General features: G+C 47.0%; 1 protein-coding gene across 2 annotated transcripts in view; it reads right to left on the reverse strand.

Annotated features, from left to right (window-relative positions):
• The window catches only part of LOC120906043 (protein singed), a 21,003-nt gene extending 4,773 nt beyond the window's left edge, over positions 1-16,230 (reverse strand). Inside the window, exon 1 of one of the 2 annotated variants that reach the window (XM_040317445.1) lies at positions 16,074-16,230. The gene's annotated coding sequence lies outside the window, so the exon portion shown is untranslated. Of the gene's footprint in view, positions 1-583; positions 735-16,073 lie in introns of those variants that run through there. The other variant, XM_040317444.1, reaches the window with a different exon arrangement.
• Positions 16,231-20,295: the final 4,065 nt, after the last annotated feature.

Here is a 20,295-nt window from a genome sequence, read left to right on the forward strand (position 1 = left end):
CCATTCTTTTCTACTTTTGTGTCTCGTGCCTGTTTTATTCCAATAGGACACTCGCCGTCGCGACTTCTTGGAGAGCATCATCGGTAATGCACTGCACGTTCGGCAACCGTTGCCTGGATGGGCAGAAACTTCATAACAATCCATCACTTGATCATTCAAGCCATTCAAAACCATCACTCCCACACTGGTTGGAGGTCCCCATATTTAGATTAACTATTCCACACAGCACGTGCCGCCGTTCGCGCGGTGAGAATGACTGAGAACCAACACGCCAACACTGCTTGCCCGACCTTTCCCAACGAAGACGATGGGCAGGAGCATTCCAAACGATCGCCGGAAGCAGAAGTCATCAACTCTTCACAAACACACACAAACATACACAGCTATTCAAAAACACTTAAAATCTGTGGGAGTTCCTCCACTTCCGCACAGCCGTGCAGCGATACAGCGTGTTGATTGGAGTTGTAGGTGGACGAACTTTTCAGAAGTTGTTGGTGTGGTTGAGGACGACCGATTGGAAAGGACAAACCGTAACAATAGTGCATCCTTATAACAAAAACGCACACACACACAACATATTCACCTTGAATTTACTAAACCGAAGATACCCCCAAAGTCACTCCCACGAAAAACAGCTAACGCGAAACTATCAACTCGGACGGACGGCACACCAACTACCCTCAGCCTCGTGCGGACTTCAACTGCAGACTGTGGGACCGGTGTGGACTACTGCGACGCACTACTCAGCCAGGCCCGGACCCAGGGGCCCACCGAGCTGCAGCTGCTTTGGCTCAGTGCGTCCATCCAGCTCCCCCACCACGAGCTCTCTCCTTCGCACTCGTGTGCGCTTTCTCTACTCGCGGTGCCCCTTCCCGTTCCATCACTCGCTTTCGCCGTCCCGTTTCGCTTCGATTCGCAGCCCGGTAGTCAGGGGAATACCCACGGCACAATCATCGCTTTTCGATTCTGTTTTTGTGTTGTTGTGCTTCGCTTACTCGTTGCCGGTGAGGGCGCAGGCGGCGAGAGGCTCCAAGCATTTGGGTTCTTAATGATGACCGCCCGGACTACACTACACCCTGTCAAAAACCTCCACCCCGTCATGACTCATCGTTGGGAGGGGGAGAGAGAGAGGGGCAAAATAGAAAAAGAAAACAAAATTGCTTCGGCAAAATTCTTGCCACTTTGCCGTCCCGAAACCTTGGCAGCAATCGATGCATCCTCCCGTACGTTGCCCGTTCGCCGCTTATCGCCAGTCCAGCTTACTTTCGGCGAGCTGCAGTTGTTCGCCGAAGCAGATGCGGAAAGCAGACTGATAAAGATGACGATGGCCGGTCGCTCCGGGCTTGGCGAAGGTTTTTTCGCGATAAGGGTATGACTATTGGCAATGTTCAACAGCCGCTGGCGTTATCCCCGGGCGTAAACACACAGAGTAAACACACAGAGTAAACACACAAAGTCGCGTGCTTATTTCTGGAGGTTGCGCTGCCGTTTATCTAATGCAAATACTCCGCTTCAAATCGGTACACAAACTTCACGACAACCAACAGAGGACCCAGTTCTCAAGACCTCTGGGAGATATTCAGGAATATCTGTTGGTGGATTTTTCGTTTGTCTGCGGGTGTTGCGCTTGCCCTCGAGCCTTAACACAGGATGTGTCACGTACAAACGCGCACGTCCTGTATGCCATCCATCATTGCTTCAGTCGCACCACTTCGAAAGATGGTGAGGCACGAGGTACGCCACATTTCCATAATGTTAATGCCGAATGCAGCGCGCGCGCACACACACACACACAATGAGGAAAACGGCTTACAGTTTGAGTCGGTGAGTCATACGCGCCACTTCGCCCGTTCCCTTGGCCCTTTCCAACCGACCTAAGAACTGCATCCGGTAAAACTATTGCCATTGGACCTTTGTACATATATATTTAGATTCGTCGTGTTTTCCAGCGTCGTGTGTCGCTTGCTCTGTGCATATGCGGGCCCTCCGCCCGGCAACATGCATGCAGCCAAACAACGCAACGACGTTGTTGAAATTGAAATGCGCAAACAAAACGACCCAAAAAGGAAGTCGAAATGAATTTAAAAAAAACGCACGAGGCGTTGCGCGCGCTCCCTCAAGGTCAAGAGCAAAGACGGAGCAGCAGTCGTTACAGAATAAAAACCTTTATCGCTGTTGTGCGCTCTTAGCTATATCGGGGCGCAGAACTCAACAGCAGAAGAGAGCACATACGCTGCCGGCACTGTTCCAAATTTAAACCATTTCTTCGGGGAAACAGCAACACCGAACCGGCTGCGAAGAATGCACAAGCGCCTCTTCACCGTTCACTGCGGGCCGGGTGAAACCTAACGGTGATCGGTACGGTGAAAGAGAGGTGATCTTTGTCTTGACTGACACGCACACGCACAGTGAAAGCGGGGCGAGAGAGTGTGTAGCCTTGGCGCAAATGAACAACAACACACCAAAAAAAAAAAAAAACAGTCCAACTGGCTGGAAAAGTCGCGCATGCAACACGGTATGGTATCCTCAACACGCGAAGAGACAGCGCGAGGGTCTTAGGGCCGAGGGCATTCCCCCAACGCGCTTCCCTCCTCCGCAACAGCTATTTTCAGCGCGAGTGATCGCAATCTTTCGCGCAATCATTCCCATCTCTTTGTGTTGCGCACTGCCGCAACATCGGTTTTTCGCGATCTCGAGACGCACATGTGTTTCACACCCCTCCCTCGTGCTGCCCTGCACCCACCATCATCCGTATCGCGGTACTTCATATTTTCGCTTCCACTTCGATCTTCCACTACAAAACGGACTACACTACTGCCCAGGCGGTGTTTTCCTTTTTCCCCAGTTTGCACTCCCCCTTTAGTGCTCGTGGATCATCTCTCTTAACGACTTTCTTTTTCTTCTGTTTTTTTTCCTTCTTCTCCTGTGTGTGTGTGTGTGCTCTTTACTAACGGGCGTTGCACTTTTTTTTTCATTGTGCCGGTACTTTTCTCCACTTTATGTGCAAATCGGGCCTAAAGTGAGTGAGTTTGTTTATGGTAGCGTTCACAATCAAGATGCAGACGCAGGGTCATGTAGGGAGTAAAAAACATGTATGTGTACAGTAAACATCAATATAGCTGTTTTTTTTTTATTTCCTCCAATAAGCAAACGCTTCAGAAATCTGAGCACAAACATAGAAGCAAAACTAACATATCGAAGTTAGAAAAAAAAAACATTTTAAATAACACAAATGTTTGGCAAAGAGACGAACAACCAGTGCGCAATGACTGTAGCCCGACCATTGGCTCACCACCAATCTGATTACGCCTTACGAAGCATGGAAGATTGGGAGCAAGATTCGCAAAAGCATCCGAGCACAAAAAGAAGGAAACCCAAAGGAAGGAACCCAAGCACAACGAAGGCCCAATAAACAAATTCGAGCAAGTAAAATAATAGCAACAACAACCAACAAAAAAAAAAACAAAAACACCAAACAATCCAGAGAAAGAAAGAACAACGTTTGCGGCTAATTGACTCTCCATACACCCGGGGGCCGGACTAATGAACACCTCATTACGGGCAGCACCTTTCCAGGAGCAGGACAGAGGAACAGGAAGGAAAACAAAGGAGAGGAGAAAGGGCTGCGCGCTAAACAACAATGCGCACTCTGTTCATTGAGGGCTGCTTCCCTGCTGCCCTCATCATGTGCAATCGGCGCAACCCCTTCTTTTTGCTGAGCTAAATCTGCGCGCCGCGATCAATATTTGCACCATTCTCCCCTCCCAGGGTTGAAGATAACCACACACACACACACACACACACACACACACACACACACGCATTCATCAAAAATCTGCTTTTACAATGAGGTGAAATGTGGATTGTAATAAAAAAAAAGTGATTGCAAGCGCATATACTGTTTGTTTCCTTCTTTTTCCGCTGCTTATGGCTCTTGACACTCGGTTGCCAATTAATCTACGACCTTACTGAATCAATGAGAGGGGGGGGGGTGGCTGATCAGGGAGAGGGGGGGAGGAGTTTTGGGGTGAAAAAGATGATGTACCACACTGCACCGTTACAGGCACAACCCCTCCCCTCCCTCTTTGTATATGGCTTTAAGCCCTGAAAGATTTCTATTTTTTACTGCTGCCTTCGATTATCATCTTTGTGAGTTTATAAGCTGTTGTTTTTCTACTTTTTGTTTTTGTTTTTTTTTTTGTTTTTGCTAATGCAATGTTACAATTCCGTTTTTTATAGCACCCCTTGCGTTCCACCTGTTGTTTTACTATCAGTTTTCTTTCAAATTGTAAAACATCGCATTGGTGCCATACTACAAATCTGGTCCTTCGAGCCGGATCAACACTTCTTTTTGGCGATGTTTTTGCTTTTTTACGACCCCAAGCATTAGGGATGATTTTTTTTGTTTTGTTTTCTGCTGTCTCTATGCTTCTTCCCGCACTCATTAATCCACCACCTTATCCTCCCCGCCTGCTAATCTCTATCTCCTTCTCCGTTCGTCATCAATCATTAGAGCCACATTTTTTTTTCCATCGGTCATTCCAAGAGGAAAAGAAAACGGGGAGAAGACAGCGAGCGCAAATGGCCTCGTTTTTCTCTATTGCTTTTACTGTTGTAAAACTCCTCTTCTTCCTTTCTTCTCCTTTCCCATTTTTATTTCGGCCAGTGTGATTATTTATTTACACTTAATTTTCCACTCGCCGGACCCAATATATATACACGGACCGTGGTGCACCGTTGCCTAATTAGATGTAACTGTAACCGAAGCCAGGGAGAAAGAGCACGAGAGAGAGAGACATACAGAGAGAGAAAGGCTTTCGCTTCGGGGCACAAAGGCTAGAGGCAGCACAGCTGAAAGAAATGGACAGAGCGCAGCAGTAAGCAACGAACCCTCCAAACCGAGTGCAAGAAAAAAAAAGCACGTACACTAACTGCACGCGAAGAAAAATTGGAAAATCCCTGCCAATTCGCCGGCTGCTCCCGTTCTTCCCTTTTCGTCATATAGCCCCTGGCATGCTGTGTGTGTGTGTTTGTTGCAAACGGGGCCGAAACGGGATTTATTTGCAAAACGGTATCGAACAAACAGTGACCGAAAAATCGGACACCATACACCCATCCCACCCCTTCCCCCAATCACGCACACACACATAAAGAAATAGGCATTTGAATTGCATTTTGTGATTTCCTTTCCCTCTGCATACCGTTCAAATTTCCAATCCATATTGCCGTTAAAATGGTGAATAAAATATGATGCCTGTTGGTGCCAGGTGGTAACGGGGGGGGGGGGAGGGGGTAAGGTGGGCAGGAAGGAAGCTAAAAACTGCACCATTCCTTTCGCCACTTCCGCTTCAGAAATCATGCGGAATGAGGTGGAGAGATATACATTCTTACGGTTATTATAATTTTCTTCACTGTATTTGCGTGTGTGTGTGTGTGTTCTACACGTTCCCAACCCAGGGAAAAGGTTAAATTGGCCACCGCACGCATTAGAAAGGAATGATTTCCTCCGCATCGGAATCTGTAAAATTGCATTACCTTTTGTGTCTGATTTGTGCTTCAACAAAAAAAAAACACAAAAGCGTGCTTCCGATTGAGAATGGCAACGAGAGAGCCGCATAACATTTCCGGACCAAAGCTCGGCACTACTCGGGGAAGCGGCGAAAAAGAAAACAAATAACGACTTGCTGTATTGCATTCACCGGCCGTTAACGTGCCTAATGAGATGCAAGCCCGCTGTATGGGATAGTTCACAAGGTAAAGCGCATTCCACTTCAGCTGGAATCATCTTCGTGCCTTTTTTTCTCATTGCGAAGGCTGGCACTCTGCTGCCGGCACTCGTCATTCGAAATGTAATAAAAGTGTAAAAATAGAATGAGTCATGGCGAGCGGAAACATAAATGTGCCCGGGCAGTCGAGCGGGCGAGCCTAGCGGGAAGTACTGCGGGAACAGCACAGATGACTCAAAACCCTCCTGAGCGTTTGTGTGTGTGTGTGTGTGTGTGTGTGTGTGTGTGTGTGTGTGTGTGTGTGTGTGTGTGCTAAAAGTGCAAATCGAGCTCGCCTCTCAACGTGTGCTCGGGGTTTTACGGCCCGCAAAAACCCTTACAACCCTGAAGCCGCTGTTCTGCCCCTTGATGAGTGATGGCACTGGATGGAAAAAATGGAAAGAAAATAAAAATATTCACATACTCCCTCGATATGTTTCTCCCAGGTCGTTCCGCGTTCCGGGGAAAATAAACCCAACCCCAACACACAACACATGCTCGGCAGACACACACACACACACTCATCTGCCCGAGAATGCAACAGTCGCTGCTGCTGCCTAGGGAGCATCATACAGCCATGGGTGCAAGGGCGTGAAAACCCCTCATGCCATCATCTGTGCAGCACATTGTTATGTCCTCGCTGGGCATACTGGGTAACCTAAGGGATCAACATCCCACGTATCGAAGAGTGTGTAGCCTTTGTATGCATTTTCCAGACTCGCACACTTCACCAAACATTGGTGCGCACGCGGCAGTGCGAGCAGGAGCATCAAAGAGAAAACCCCCTACAAAACAGGGAGCATTGCGCAGTGGAAGTTTCCGCTGACAGACACCAAAGACAAACACAGACTCTGCGCAGTTTGGGAAAAGCCGGTCCCTAAAGGTAGACAAATAAATATGACTGTTTCCTCGTTGCTATTTCAGCGTTTCCTGTTGCAGTTGATATCCTCAAGATACTGTCCCGAAATTCATGTGCTACATTAAATTCTATTCGAAAGAAGTTCAGGGAAATAATGTACAGCGCTATGGGAAGGGAAACTGCTATACCCGTACCTCAGTCTCTGGAAACTATTCGGAAAAAGTCATTTTTCGAAACAACAGGATGACTTGCCCATTACTCAGACGTTGCTAGGATACAGCGGTGCCAGGGAGCCCGCAGGACGCGTTGACATGGCAATACACTTTCCCTTTCTCGTTTTATCGCTCTCGACGCGGTCGCTTCCTACAGCGGTTGCGCAGTGAAGAACGAACAGTTCGGACGAGCTAGGAAACAGCGAGGTTGATGTACCTCCCTGTGTCGGTAGATTTTTTTTTCCTGTGCTATACCACACCCAGATGACGGCAGCTCCGGGCAAAACAGGAATCCTTAAAGCGACATTTCCTGACGACCGACTCAGATGGGGCGTTGGTCCAGGTTTTCTTGAAGTTAGCGCCGCGCCGCAAAAAAGACTTCTTCAGCCTTCCAACGGAACAACAAAAAACTACCGGCAAATGGAACAGAAGGTACTATCAGAATCTCCCAGTTCCTCGCCAGAGGTAATTCCCTAAAAATATACACCACACAACAATCAATAATGCATAGAGAGTTCAATAGCCGCGGCTCAATCTTTCTCTCGCAACATCGTTCTAGGGAAGGAAGCTTTTTTTCTTTTCTTCTTCTTCTTCTGATGGATCTTCTCGCCCACGCACTCTAAATCAGCCCGCTGGGTGAAGAAGGCAGCAGTGATCGAACGGGAGGAGTGGTTTGTTTGTTGTTTTCTTCTTTATTTATAGCCATCGTCGATCTCTCGCCGATGGATTTAACCCCGTGTCGGAGCGATAGCAGGAGCGATTGATGCCCTCGAAGAGTCGAGGAGCTCGGGTCATTCGATTAATCGCTCCAGAGGGTCGTTTACCTATACACTCGGTTGCGTTTTCATCTTCCCCCAGCAACTCACTCACACACTATCTGGGGCGTCAACCCAACATAACGATCTTCAACTGTCAGTATCAATCTTTATGTTATGTTATTGTTACAACCCGGGTTTGTTGAAGGGCATGGACTTTCAACTAGTTGCAGAGTGACATCTTGGAAATTGAATTTAATGTCCAGTTAATTGCTTTCGGCAACTATACAGTTTTAAAGAAGAAGCATTGTGGTACATCGATGCTCCATAAAGGATCAATGTCTGGAGAAGATATATTTCCAATGTAGTTGAACAGAACGCTGCCTAGCGTACTCTTCTTAGTTTGGTTCATGTAGTTTCTATCCCAGGAATCGAGAAGTAAAAGTCCCCCAGCGCCAGCAAGTACCGTTTTTCTCTGGAGTGACGTTGGAGATGCCGGAGATCGTAGATGACGGATCTCGCACCGTCATTCATCAAAGCGCTGGAGCTAGGCATAGGAATTGAGCCAAAGAGAGAGAGAGAGAGCTCGACGGCACACGCAATCGTACGCGCCGCACCAGAGGTACGCAGAGAAACTAACTGTACCCGTGGCGCAATTGCCCAGAGCCGGTGGTGTTTGTGTTACGCTTCTGCGATTACGCTTCAGACCACCACTTCGCCATCATCATATGCCCGTGAAACGAGATGCACTCCCCCTGCTCGCCGAGCCCCTACACTCTGTTTCTGCTTCTTCTGCCCGGGGGATCAGATCATTGGCCGATCCACATTGCAGACGGCTCGCTTCTTTCCTCCACTTCATTCCACCACTGTTCAAGCCACATCGGCCTGCTTCTTGCAGAGCAAGTTGGCCATGACCGTGAGGAGCAGAGCGAGCGAAACGGAAGGCTGGCAGACGCGTGCGGAGGAGGCAGTGCGCGTTTTGTACCGCGACGTCTCGAAAGCCCATTGTTGTGCGCTACCTCCAAAACACGTTGATTATTATCACACGCAATGGCAGCAAAAAGCACCCCGCCCCCTTCGGCTGGGCAGAGCACTCAACCCAAGCCGCTAAACGTGACGTGCGGTTAAGCACACACAATTGGTTGACACAATGCAGCGCGTTGCACTAACGAGGTAGTGGTTAGCGATAGTAGATGATTCAAGATTCAAGATGTGCAATCTGCATGCCAAATTGCACTCCTGCCCCTAGCCGCTCCAGGCACCCCACCCTCGTAGCGCTGTTTTATTAACTCCCTGTGCACAAGGGATTTCACACAACCTTCTTGTTTCGGAACAGACGACGAACGCGCAGAGAGTGCGAAAGGGAGAAACCGAGCGAGAGAATCTTACAGACCATACCATCGCCATGTTGGCTTGCCGCACAATACGACAAGAGCAAGTCGCAAGGCCCAGGTTTCCCTCCCGGGTTTACAACAGATATAACACAACAGACGGAGTCCCTCCCCACTCCAACCTCTACCTTTTGCCAAACACGCGCTCAAGTAAGCTTTTTCTCAAAACGCACTCACACACACACACAATATGCCCCCGCCCCACATCCAGCGTGTCTGGGTGCATTGGTGCTGCACATGTGCATTGCGTGCATGCCTTCAATAATCCCCCGCACCTACTCTCTCCTGAGGGGTGGGGTCTAAGGGGCGGGGGGGGGCTTTTTGAGGAATAAGGGCAAAAGGAAAGGTGTAGGAAATTGGTCCGCCTGGGACTGACGAACGCTCAAGATAGTTAAGTAGCACCCTCTCACGGCCTCCCATGCGCAGCCACTTAATCAAGCCCCTAATATAAAACACACTGCGTGGAGCTGCTGCGTGGAGGAGCAGGCCTATTTGTGGCGTGGAGGGAGAAAATTGAAAGAAAAACATGAATAAAGCACCCATCCATCGCCCTGGCTCCAGGTGAAAATCTCATCCAAAGTCCACACGCGCCTTCCCGGGCCGCGCGAGGCGCGTTCAAACAAATCCATCATCACAGCGGCGAAGGCCCAGCTTTCCAATATCCAAGTCCGAACCTCACCCCCTTACCCGTCTTCCCCAAAAGCTGTAGGCTCTCCCCTTTGCGTTTGCGTGTTGAGATAAGCGAAAGATGCTATCGATTGCACCGATTGTGGGCTGGCGAGTTTTGCTCTGCTCAGGTTGTAAGTGAGGTTAGGCTGCATTACACCACACCACACGCGGATCGGATAATTATGGCAGCGCAAGGCCCTGCAGAGCTCGCATGATATCATACACCCGGATCCAGGGCGTTGTGTCATTCCAGGCATCACATATACATACACACGTTTCAAGATGCCACACAGTAGCTCCCGCGCATCCACGGAGCTGTTGCAGTTGTGCTCCCAAAGCACATTACGTTACGGGCGAGCTTTGCTATCCATCACCAGGAGTTGGGCCTGGGTCCGGCCGCGTTTGGCCTGGACCAGACTGATGGAAACTTACAGGCATAAAATAGGTCGGTGCCAGAAGCCGGAGGACCGGTGTGACACCAGTTCCAGCAACAGCAGCTCCCTCCGCAACTCGTTTGGTATGAGCGTTCAGGTGCGACACACTGCCAATAACTCTGGAAGCGCACGGAAACAACAAACCGTTCAAAGATGCAAGAAGACATTAGAGGAGCTGGACCTGTTCTACCATCGCCCTTCTCTGAAATCGTAACGATCCGTAACCAATAGCAGCAATCTTCTATTTCCCAAGTACATTACTTACTCTCCCTCCCTCTCTCACTCGCTTTCTATCCCTGTCTCTGTTTCCAAGATCTCCCAATAGCAACAACAGAAACGCACAAGTCGATCGATGACTCTCTACGGCGCGCGTGTGCCGCATCGCACGAACCGGATATGCGCTCACTTGCTCCGGATTGGAAAATACATATTAATTCGCAGCAATCAACAGCACGTACGGGAGAGAATGGGCGCAAGAAGCAGCAGCAGAAAGGCATGGGATAGTTTATGGAGCCTCTCGTCGGAACGCACCGCCGCAAACCCGCACCGGCAATATCACCGTTTATATTTTTTTTCGGGTGCCCCCCAACATGACCACATTTTTTTTTTTTTGTTACAAACCAACCAAGCGGACATAAAATAGATAGTGTAAAGCATGTGAGTGTGTGTGTGTGTGTCTGTGCATTAATAATCTGTCTCAAGATCAATATAAATCCCTATTTTCTATAGCGTTGGGAGAGTAAATGGGGGAGAGCGGTTAAAAAGACACCGGTAAGACAGCCGAAGCAAACCGGAACAACCGGAGCTGAAAGCCCGAATCACAATTCCGTCAGCAACATCGTCGGTGGGGAGTTGGATATCCGAAAATAAAAATAAAAAGTTGGAAAGAAAACCCAAACCTTCAAAGTCGATGACATCTCAGGCGAACTTTGTAAAGCGCAACGACTGCTGCTGCCAGAGAGGGGGGGGGGGAGACGAATTTTTGGAAAGTCATGTCTGCGGATCTCCCGGGTTTCGGAGTGGATTTCCTTTTCAAACTGTGCGCAAAACAACAAAAAAACTGTCAAGCACACACCGAACCTACAAACATTTCCAAGTGTCCATGTCAGCCGTTCCCCTGCGGCTACCCAGCGTGTTCGTACAATATGGGTGCATTAAATGTTTTTTTTTCTTTTCCTTTCCATTCGACTTCCTTCTACACTGGCCAAACATTAGGCCCAAAATGGAGCTGCGTAGGATAATCGGTTTTCGCGCTGGCTTTCAAAATTTACCGAGAACTCTTCTCGTTGGGGCATCCGTGGAACGGGGAAACCGGGAACGGTAGAAATTCGAAACGCATATTGAAGTTATTACTACATCGCCGCGCGTGCATTTCCCAAGGTTCCGGCGGGGCGCAGGATCTGTGGCCCTCAGTTCTTCAAGGTCCAACAGATCTCGTGGCATTGCGGGAAGATATGCGGAGGTAAAGCGAAACATCACACAAGGCTCTCTATCTCTCTCTCTCTCTCTCTTTCTCTCTATTTTACATCACCGATATCTAACGAGTTCTCAGCGCATTTTTTTTTGGAGGGGAGTCAGCCGCAGAAGAATCCGGATAATTGGGCAACCGAACTCCATTGGGCAGGCAGGCACTGCTCAGCGCCATCAACAGGCGTGGCAGCTACAATTCCCGAATGTACCGGTCCGGCGGAGTGAAAGACCCCGGACAAGAGCGAACAGTGAAAAAAAAAATACCACCACCAGCACCAAACCGTGCATAATTATCCTTTTCGTGCCAGGTGGTACGTTGGGGGCATCGTACAGGAATTCCGTTGCATTAGTGCGCTCGAAGCAACCAGAATCCCGCCTGCCATTAATGCTACTCGGACAGCTCAAGGCGAGTGTGGATGTGAGTTTGAATCGTGTAAAAAAAAAAAAACATGTAGAGAGCGAGGACTTTGGAGCATGAAGATGTTTGGTCAATGGTTTTTCGACTCAACAGAACAGTGGCGATAGATTCTAAGCTACATGTCGACCTGACTTCCTGCTTTCAGTCACTGACACCTGCTCAGGAAAGTGGCAGCGTCGCTGCCTGTCTCGGAAGTGTCTACAAAGCAAAATGCTACCAGAAATTTGAGCCCCAGCAAACAGCAAGTGATGTCGACTTCACCGGTCAAAGTGTGACATCGTCCAAACACCTGATCTTCATCTGATCGGATATTCGCCCCCACGGTTGGCGGATCTTTCCATGGCTGTCCAATAACAAAGGCTGTCGAAAATTGAGCTAACATCGAATTGAATTAACCTCTCCTGCCTCATTTCTTCAGGATATCGCCTTCCGGCTGTCAACTTCTTCGCAGTCGCACCAGGGTCCGGAGTCGAACGGAACCGTGTGCCGTACGGGCAATCCCGCCACCGACACCAATGCGCGGCTAATGGTTCGTGAAACCGTTTTCCTTTGCTGCTCAGTTTCCGCGCATTAGTTCGCCGGGGGGGGGGGGCACAAATCCCTGGCGAGGGCAGGCGGTGGGCGGGCTAATGTTTCCGCCGCGCCTGCTGCTGCCTCCGATGGTGTGACGTACATCGAAGAGCACATTTTTTGCACATTCTTTTCCACAACTCCTTCTCCATATTCTCCGAGCAAAACGAATTGGCGTAAGAAGGCCCACACAGCACCGCAGAGAGGTTGTTTGAGGTTTATTTGCTTATTTTTATTTTTTTTTTTTCGATCCGCGGGCTCTTTCTCGATGCAAATATTGTTCCAGAACCGAGCCACAGATGCTTCTGCCGGGCCTTATTATCCACAGCCTCCGTTTGTTGTACTTCACCGGTAGCGGGGGGAACGGGGCCGGAGAAGACTCTTTAATGAGCAGGGGCCGAGCGCGCGCGCGCGCGCCGGCTCTCTCAAGCTACATAGAAAAACATGTTTCGCTTATCGGCCTGCGCCGCTGCTGGCGCATTTGTATGTCCGAGCATTTTTTTTTCGTTGCTTTGCTTTGTTATGTTTCTTTTTGCTGTTGCTTTCGCTGCCCTCGTTTGCAACCGTTTTTTTTTGTCTACACGCTTCTCTGGGAGAGTTCGAGGGAAAGATTCGTATTGCTGGTTCAACATCAAAGAAAAAAAAAGGGGCAACACACCAAACGGAGCTCAAAAGTGGAAAAGTAAAAGAAAAAATAGCGGCGCTTCTACCGAGAAGCAGCCAGGCAGCATGTTTTGAGTGAGTTTTTTTTTCCTTCTTTTTCTTTAAACCCTTATTATTATTTTGTTTGCTTGCTTCCTACATTAACCACCGACCAGGATATGCAAGAGAAATCCCCTGCAGCGAAACAAATACCATATGCAGGGGGGGGGGGGGTAGGGAAGACAGGGAAACCGTTGGATGGATTCGGACTGAAATCCATGGCCACGTGTTTTTGGAGCACGTGGTGCAACACACAATCAATAAAAAGTCGGAACAAATTACATGACATTCGCAGATAAATGTTTTTTGTAAAATACTTGCAATCATTCATAATAATAAAAAAAAAACAAAACAAAACAAAAAATCACCCCCAACAAACGAACGATCGCAATCTTCCGGTTTTCTGAAAGCACCAAAAAAAAAAAAGGAAGACAAGTTTGCGAACGTGATAATGGAAAGGTATGCGAAAAACCGCAGAAGCGTGTGCTTGAGCTGCGGTAAAGAATAATTAGCGAGCGAATAGCATGCGAGCAACAGTAAGAAAGGAACGAACAAAGCTCATTTCGCAAGAAGAAAACGGCAGCACAGTTGAACGCATCAAACGACTCGCAGAATCAAAGGCCGGGATGAGTCAGCCGGCATGAACGGCAAACGAGCAAAAAAGGCAGTTGCATTGACATCGGCTCATTCACGTAAGAGCGGTAAGAGCGAAAGAGCAGTTCGTCGCTCACGCCACTCAATACCGACGTTAGACCGTGGTGACGGGGCGAGCTTTGCATTGCGTGCCCATTCGCCTGTACACAGCCGCCGCTCACTACGCAACACCGCTCACACAGGTGAAAGATATTGCATTTAGAATTATTATTATTATTATTATTATTTTGTGCTTAAGATGCAAACGCACACCTCAATGAGATGCCCTGTTCCTGTTTGAAAAGAGATTTTAAAAAACATACACACACACACACACACATACAAAACGCACCGTTTATGCCTTCTCTTGGGAGTGTAGCAGCGAATGACTGAGATCAGGTCCCCCCCCCTTGAGACTTCACTTCTTTCGGGCCTTTTTTTTTGCTTAATTTGGCAGTTTTAGAATCGAACGCGCAGGTTAGGCAGCGAAACCTTCGAAACATTGCCGATTATTGCCCTTTTTTTCGCAAATTGCACAACCGTACACATGTGTGTGTGTGTGTGTGTGTGTGTGTGTGTGTGTGTGTGTGTGTGTGTGTGTGTGTGTGTGTGTGTGTGTGTGTGTGTGTGTGTGTGTGTGTGTGTGTGTGTGTGTGTGTGTGTGTGTGTGTGTGTGTGTGTGTGTGTGTGTGTGTGTGTGTGTGTGTGTGTGTGTGTGTGTGTGTGTGTGTGTGTGTGTGTGTGTGTGTGTGTGTGTGTGTGTGTGTGTGTGTGTGTGTGTGTGTGTGTGTGTGTGTGTGTGTGTGTGTGTGTGATGGTGTATATGTTTTGGGAAAATTCACTTCCTCCTGGGGTTGATTTTAGCACATGCGGCAGAGGGACATGTGTGTTCTTGCTTCTCTTTCTTTCTTTTTTATTCTTTTTTTTTTATTTTTTCCCTTTTTTGGTTAAACATCCTTCCGTTTCGAGCCTCAAGGTCCATTTTCCATTCTTTACGCTGCTGCTGCTGCTCCGCCGCGGCGTTACGCGTTACGCTTTAATGCCGCACGGATGCGCAGAGGCCCGGCAGCAGCACCGAGCCCGCGCGGGAGGAAACGCGAAGCACACACACAGACACAAAGAAAAGGTTCGTTGCACGCGCTGCTGCTTCCCTTTGCGCAGTGACGGTGGTGCGATACCCGCCTTCCACCTTTGCAGACACACCTTTCGGAAGAATTTTCAAGTTCGGTGTGTATACCCAAAACCATTCCCGGGGGGCCTTTCCCTTTGTTCGGTTAATCAAATCACCCGTATTCCGGGGTTCGGCAAGGGCAAGGGCCGAACGGCGCAATGCACGGACAAACACCGAACAGGGAAGTAAGCTACTCGAAACGGTCCAAAGACTTATGATTTGTTCCTTTTTGTTTCCCTGTACTTTTTTTTTCACGCAACCGCCTAGGGTGTGTGCTAGGACATCACCGGCCCGGGAATGACGTGTTCGGGGAGAGGTATTTTATGTTTTGTCTGGACAACATTGAAATACACACATACAGGGGGGGGGGGGGGGGATATGATATGCCAGCGCATTCAAACATGGTAACTATGATGGGCCACAGAAAAGACTTAAAATGTGTTGTGGAACGCTAAAATAAACGTTTATTGGAAAGAATTTTGTGTGGCGACAAAACTGAAACCCGTTCAAAGCGACAAAAAATGCAATTCAACCACATGCAAAGGGTGTCTGGAAATGTCCTGCCCAACAGTACCTGAGCAGAGGCTCAATTTACATTTCCACCTCCGCAGAATTGTTTTCCAAACGTTTCTCAAAACGTTTCCCGAAACAAGGGCAGGGTCCCTAAAGCAGACCCAGGATAACACACACCCACCCTTCCCTTTCACCGTTAGACACACAAACACACACACACACACCTACATACTGACAGACGCACAAAACCGGACAAGCGCTTACGCACTGAGAAAATGTCCCTGCCCAACAAACATGCGCAGACAGAATGAAGCCATCACAGGACGAGGGCAACGGCACAAGCAAAAAAAAAAAAGCATTGCCACTTTTGCACCGGTACAACACACCGGCCGGTCTCGACGACCCGTCTGCATTGTTTTGCGAACGAAGGAAGTTGTAATTATGGCGATATTTGTGTGTGTGTGTCTTTTTCCCCCTTTTTTTTTAACAATCCTTACAAACTATTACCTACCGCGGAAGGACGCCTGCTGCTGGTGCCGCTGGCGGTGCGCGTGTGTTGGTGGGCTGTCGTGAGTTGTTGGTGGACGTGGAGTAGTGCGTAGAGCGGGTACAGGAAGTTGCTAGTAGACTGGAGGGAGGCTGCGGTGCCTGGCGATTGGCAACGCTTTTCTCACACACGGCCGGAAACGGTATCTTGTGTGCACTTGTTTTCTTTCGATGGCTTGCGCGAGGATTGAGGGCAGATTGAGTTGGTTTGAGATTTACCGAGAGGACACCACTGCGAGCAAAGCAAGGGGATGGTTGCGGTTAAACTTTGGTTTTGGTTTGTTTTTTTTTTTTTTGTTTCCTCTGACGACACTTTCGCGGCAACACGAGACACTAACTACCCGCAACAACAAGAACAACAACAACAAAAAAAACCGGGGATATTCACTGTTTCGCTGGCGCTGGCGAGAGTTTGTTTCACCTGGACGACGACCGCACGACGCCTTGAGGTTTTGATATTGGGTTTGATTGAATATCACCACACCGGGTCCCGTTCGCTGCAGCAGGTGACCAAAACAGACACGACAGAGAGGGGCGGATGGGTAGGATGGGGATGGGGTTGAGATCTGGCAACAACACACCGAGCGAGGGTTGGCACACGGGGGGTGGAAACGAGTGGCCGTTTGGCGTTTGCTTCGACTCGAGAGGCTGCACACGGAGAGAAGGAGCTGACCGGAGCGTACCACTTGGCTGACGGAGCACAAATGAAGTTGGTCGGCGAGCCGCTTACACAGTTATTAGTAACGGGGCGCATCGGCCGACACGCACCACACCACCACTACACCGCGGGCTTGTCGCACGCGCACACCAACACAGGCGAAACCACCCGCAACGCGCTGTGCAGCAGAGAGAGAGAGAGAGTGAGAGAGGCCGAGGCAAAACGAGAAAAAGAGCGAGCGAGAGAAAGAAAGCGCAAGCGAGAGAGAGAGAGAGTCGCTCGGCATTCTCCCGAAATTGAACGCAACCGGCAGCAGCAACGCGTTGCGGAGGATGCTGTGCGGCCGGGTAGGCAGCCGGGAAGCCTGGAAAACGTGCCGTGAGCCGCAAGAAATGGAAATCCCTTTTTGGGAAGGGAAGGTGTGCAGGTTTGCAGCCCGGTGCTGCCTTCTCTGCAAACCGGAGAAAAGCGCGACAGAGATAGAACGACTCTGGACGCCGCCCGACAGCTTCCCCGGTGGAGGAGGGACGGGGCAAGCGTTTTGCTGCCAAAGCTCCAACCAACCGCGCGCGGTGAGCAGTGTGAATGTGAGCGTTTCCTCTCACCGATCGGATTGATTCGTTAATGCAGGGTTAGTTTCTACTTTGATTTGGTTTCCTTGTTTCCTTTTTTGCCGAATAGTTTTAAGCTGTCCATTAGGAAAATCACTGTTATGTTGAACTATTATTATTATTTTTTTTTTATAAAACAAAGAACAATTTATTCACACTTATAACAAAAATTTCTTATTGGCTAGCTTAAATCTATAATAATTCTTGTTTAACATATTATGTTTTTCAATTGATTTTTGCCTATGCTATTGGTGAAATTCTCTTTGTAAATAAATATTAAATAATTGATAAATAATGACATAATTTTAGCTCTTTTTCTTTTTTATATTATTCATATCTGGTTTTATATGCAAGTTCATGAAAATTTGGTTTAATATGCAATTCGTTTGTTTTCATTCCGAATTTAAATTTAATTTCTTCTGTCATAATTTTTCCATTTACCAAAAGATAATAGTAACTTTGTTGTTTTGAATTCATTTTGTTATTATTAATATTACGCCATATCTTGTTCCAATGCAGTGATGGTGTTTTAGATTGAATATGTGGTAGAGGAAGCGAATCCATAACTTTTTTGTAAATTTCTTTTGCTGAAGGATTATTTTTATATCTATCATTTAAATAGGCTAGTTCAGTTCTTATTGGCACTAAACAAGGATAGAATGATGGAAGATCTTTAATGTGAGGTGGATTTTCTGTTTGATTCAAGAAGCTTTTTGTAAATGGCATGTGTTGTTTTTCAATTAGGTGTCGGTTGATCAATAATGTTTTAAGTTTGAGTTCTGGTATTAGCAAGTTAAGACCTCCCGTGGCTTTGTTTAGAGCAAGTTGTTGCATTTTTACTCTTGGCCCTCCATTTGACCATATGAATATTCCCAGATAGAATGTAAGCCTCCCAAGATGGTATTTGCTTATTGTCATAACTGATCCAATGTACCACAATTTCGATGTTAGGAAAGTATTGGCTAGTATGACCCGTTGCTGAATGTTGAGCTCCCTCATTCTGTGCTGTCTTACTAATTGAGCAAACTTATGTGTTGTCGCTTCCCAATTCAATTTCATCGTCAAACGAAATGAGTTTGTGAATAGAATCCCTAAGATTTTGATATTTTTTCTCTGTTTTCAATCCATTCTGTGTTGATTCTATTTTGATTATTGACTACTCTTATGTCCATTGCCAGGGATTTGTTTGTGTTAAGCTTTGCTTCTGACTCAGTTTCGTATTCCTCGAATGCTTTTTTTATGTTGAATATTTTATTAAGATCTGTTGTGATAATAGAAATGTCATCTGCATAACAGTTGACTAAATCATTCTGACTGTTGCATATGTTTTCTAATTTGCATAGAAGCGGGTGTATATACAAGGTAAATAAATGCATTGCCATGGGGTCTCCTTGCCTTACCGATCTTTGTATATGAAGTTTTTCTTGGAGGGATCGATTTATGTACAATCTTGAAGTAGATACTGAGTAAATTTTTTTGATGAGCGTTATAAAGCATATCTCCGAATCCGCGTATAAGAGGTACCGTGTATCTCGGGGACTACCTGTACAGTTAAATACCGTTCTGATTCAAATTACGGACAGCTTTAAACTCCGGACACTCGGCATGTTTTCAACTCATCTCTTCATATTTGATTCCTGGCCATGCCGCTTTTAAATTTTTAAATGATTGCTATGACGTACAAGAATCAGTTAAAAAGGTGTCTGGCCACTAGTAGGTCCTGCTGCCAAATAAATAAATATAAATAAATTAAATAAATATTTTCTACAGGTCAGTTCGCCACCGGAGGCATTCTTAGCTTGTTTGCTAAAAACCGACGCCAGTGTAAATTTGTCTATAATTTTTAATAATCGCGTCCACATGCATTGAAGTACATCGGAATTCATTGTAGAAGTAGTTATCATCATGATAACTGCAGTGTTTTATCATATGGTGCTCTAAATATTATTAAAACACGTATTTAATGCTGTGATTTAATACTACGAGGACCGACATTCTGAATCAAGTGTTCAGACCAAATTTTCAAACAAATTTTCAATTAAAAGTTTGATTTTTGATTTCAATTTTGTCCAAAATATGAAACATGAAGGGAAAACCGTCTGGAATATGAATCAAAATATTCCTGTAAGTTCATGAGTTTTTAAAATGTTTCGAGTAAAATTATCGGAAATCTTTTGTTTTTTTTCAATTTAGAAGTTTTGCTCCAGTAAAGTGAGTTATAGAGAGGCTTGACCGGAAAAAAATGAATCAGTAAGAATATATTAAATGCCAAAAAAGCCTTCAATATCCGCAGTTCTAAGCGAAACGGTACATTTTACAGCCATTGTTACAGCCTGAAAACACGTGCCAACTTTTTTAAAACCATTAAAATTTCCAAGATTGGCAAAAAAAGGTTTAATTCAAATTCTTTCATTGCCTATTTTTATCTACTTAACTTAAATCTAATCTTTTACGGGACAAACAGTTTCAGACATTACGTTAAATTTTGTAAATAAAGCGATTGACTTACAGTCTTACAGCTTTAGAGGCAAAACTGGATGCGCACTGTCAACAGTTTGTGCTTTAGAGACAAAATAGGTGAGTGAAGGCCAGCATTTAGTTGCAACGACTGTAGAAAAAGGAAATTAAGCTTTGCTATCGAATACAATAGTGCCAAAAGCCAACGTGCTAATCACATAAAAGAAAACATTAGAAAAACGGATTTCAAAATCCATCGACCATACCGGACATTACAGCTATGTGTCAACCGTGCCAGGGAAAGGAAAATAACAGATCTTGTGCTTGTGCGCATTTCCTCGTCCATCTCGCCCAGCACAGACACAAGCAAGCGTAATGTCAGGGCATCTTTTTTTTATTTTATTGGCACCCCTGTGTTGGCGAGGTCTATGAGCAGCTCGGATTGAGGGTGAGCTGTGCGG

Source organism: Anopheles arabiensis, chromosome X (genome assembly GCF_016920715.1).
Source record: "Anopheles arabiensis isolate DONGOLA chromosome X, AaraD3, whole genome shotgun sequence".
In the NCBI taxonomy this organism is placed as follows: domain Eukaryota; kingdom Metazoa; phylum Arthropoda; class Insecta; order Diptera; family Culicidae; genus Anopheles; species Anopheles arabiensis.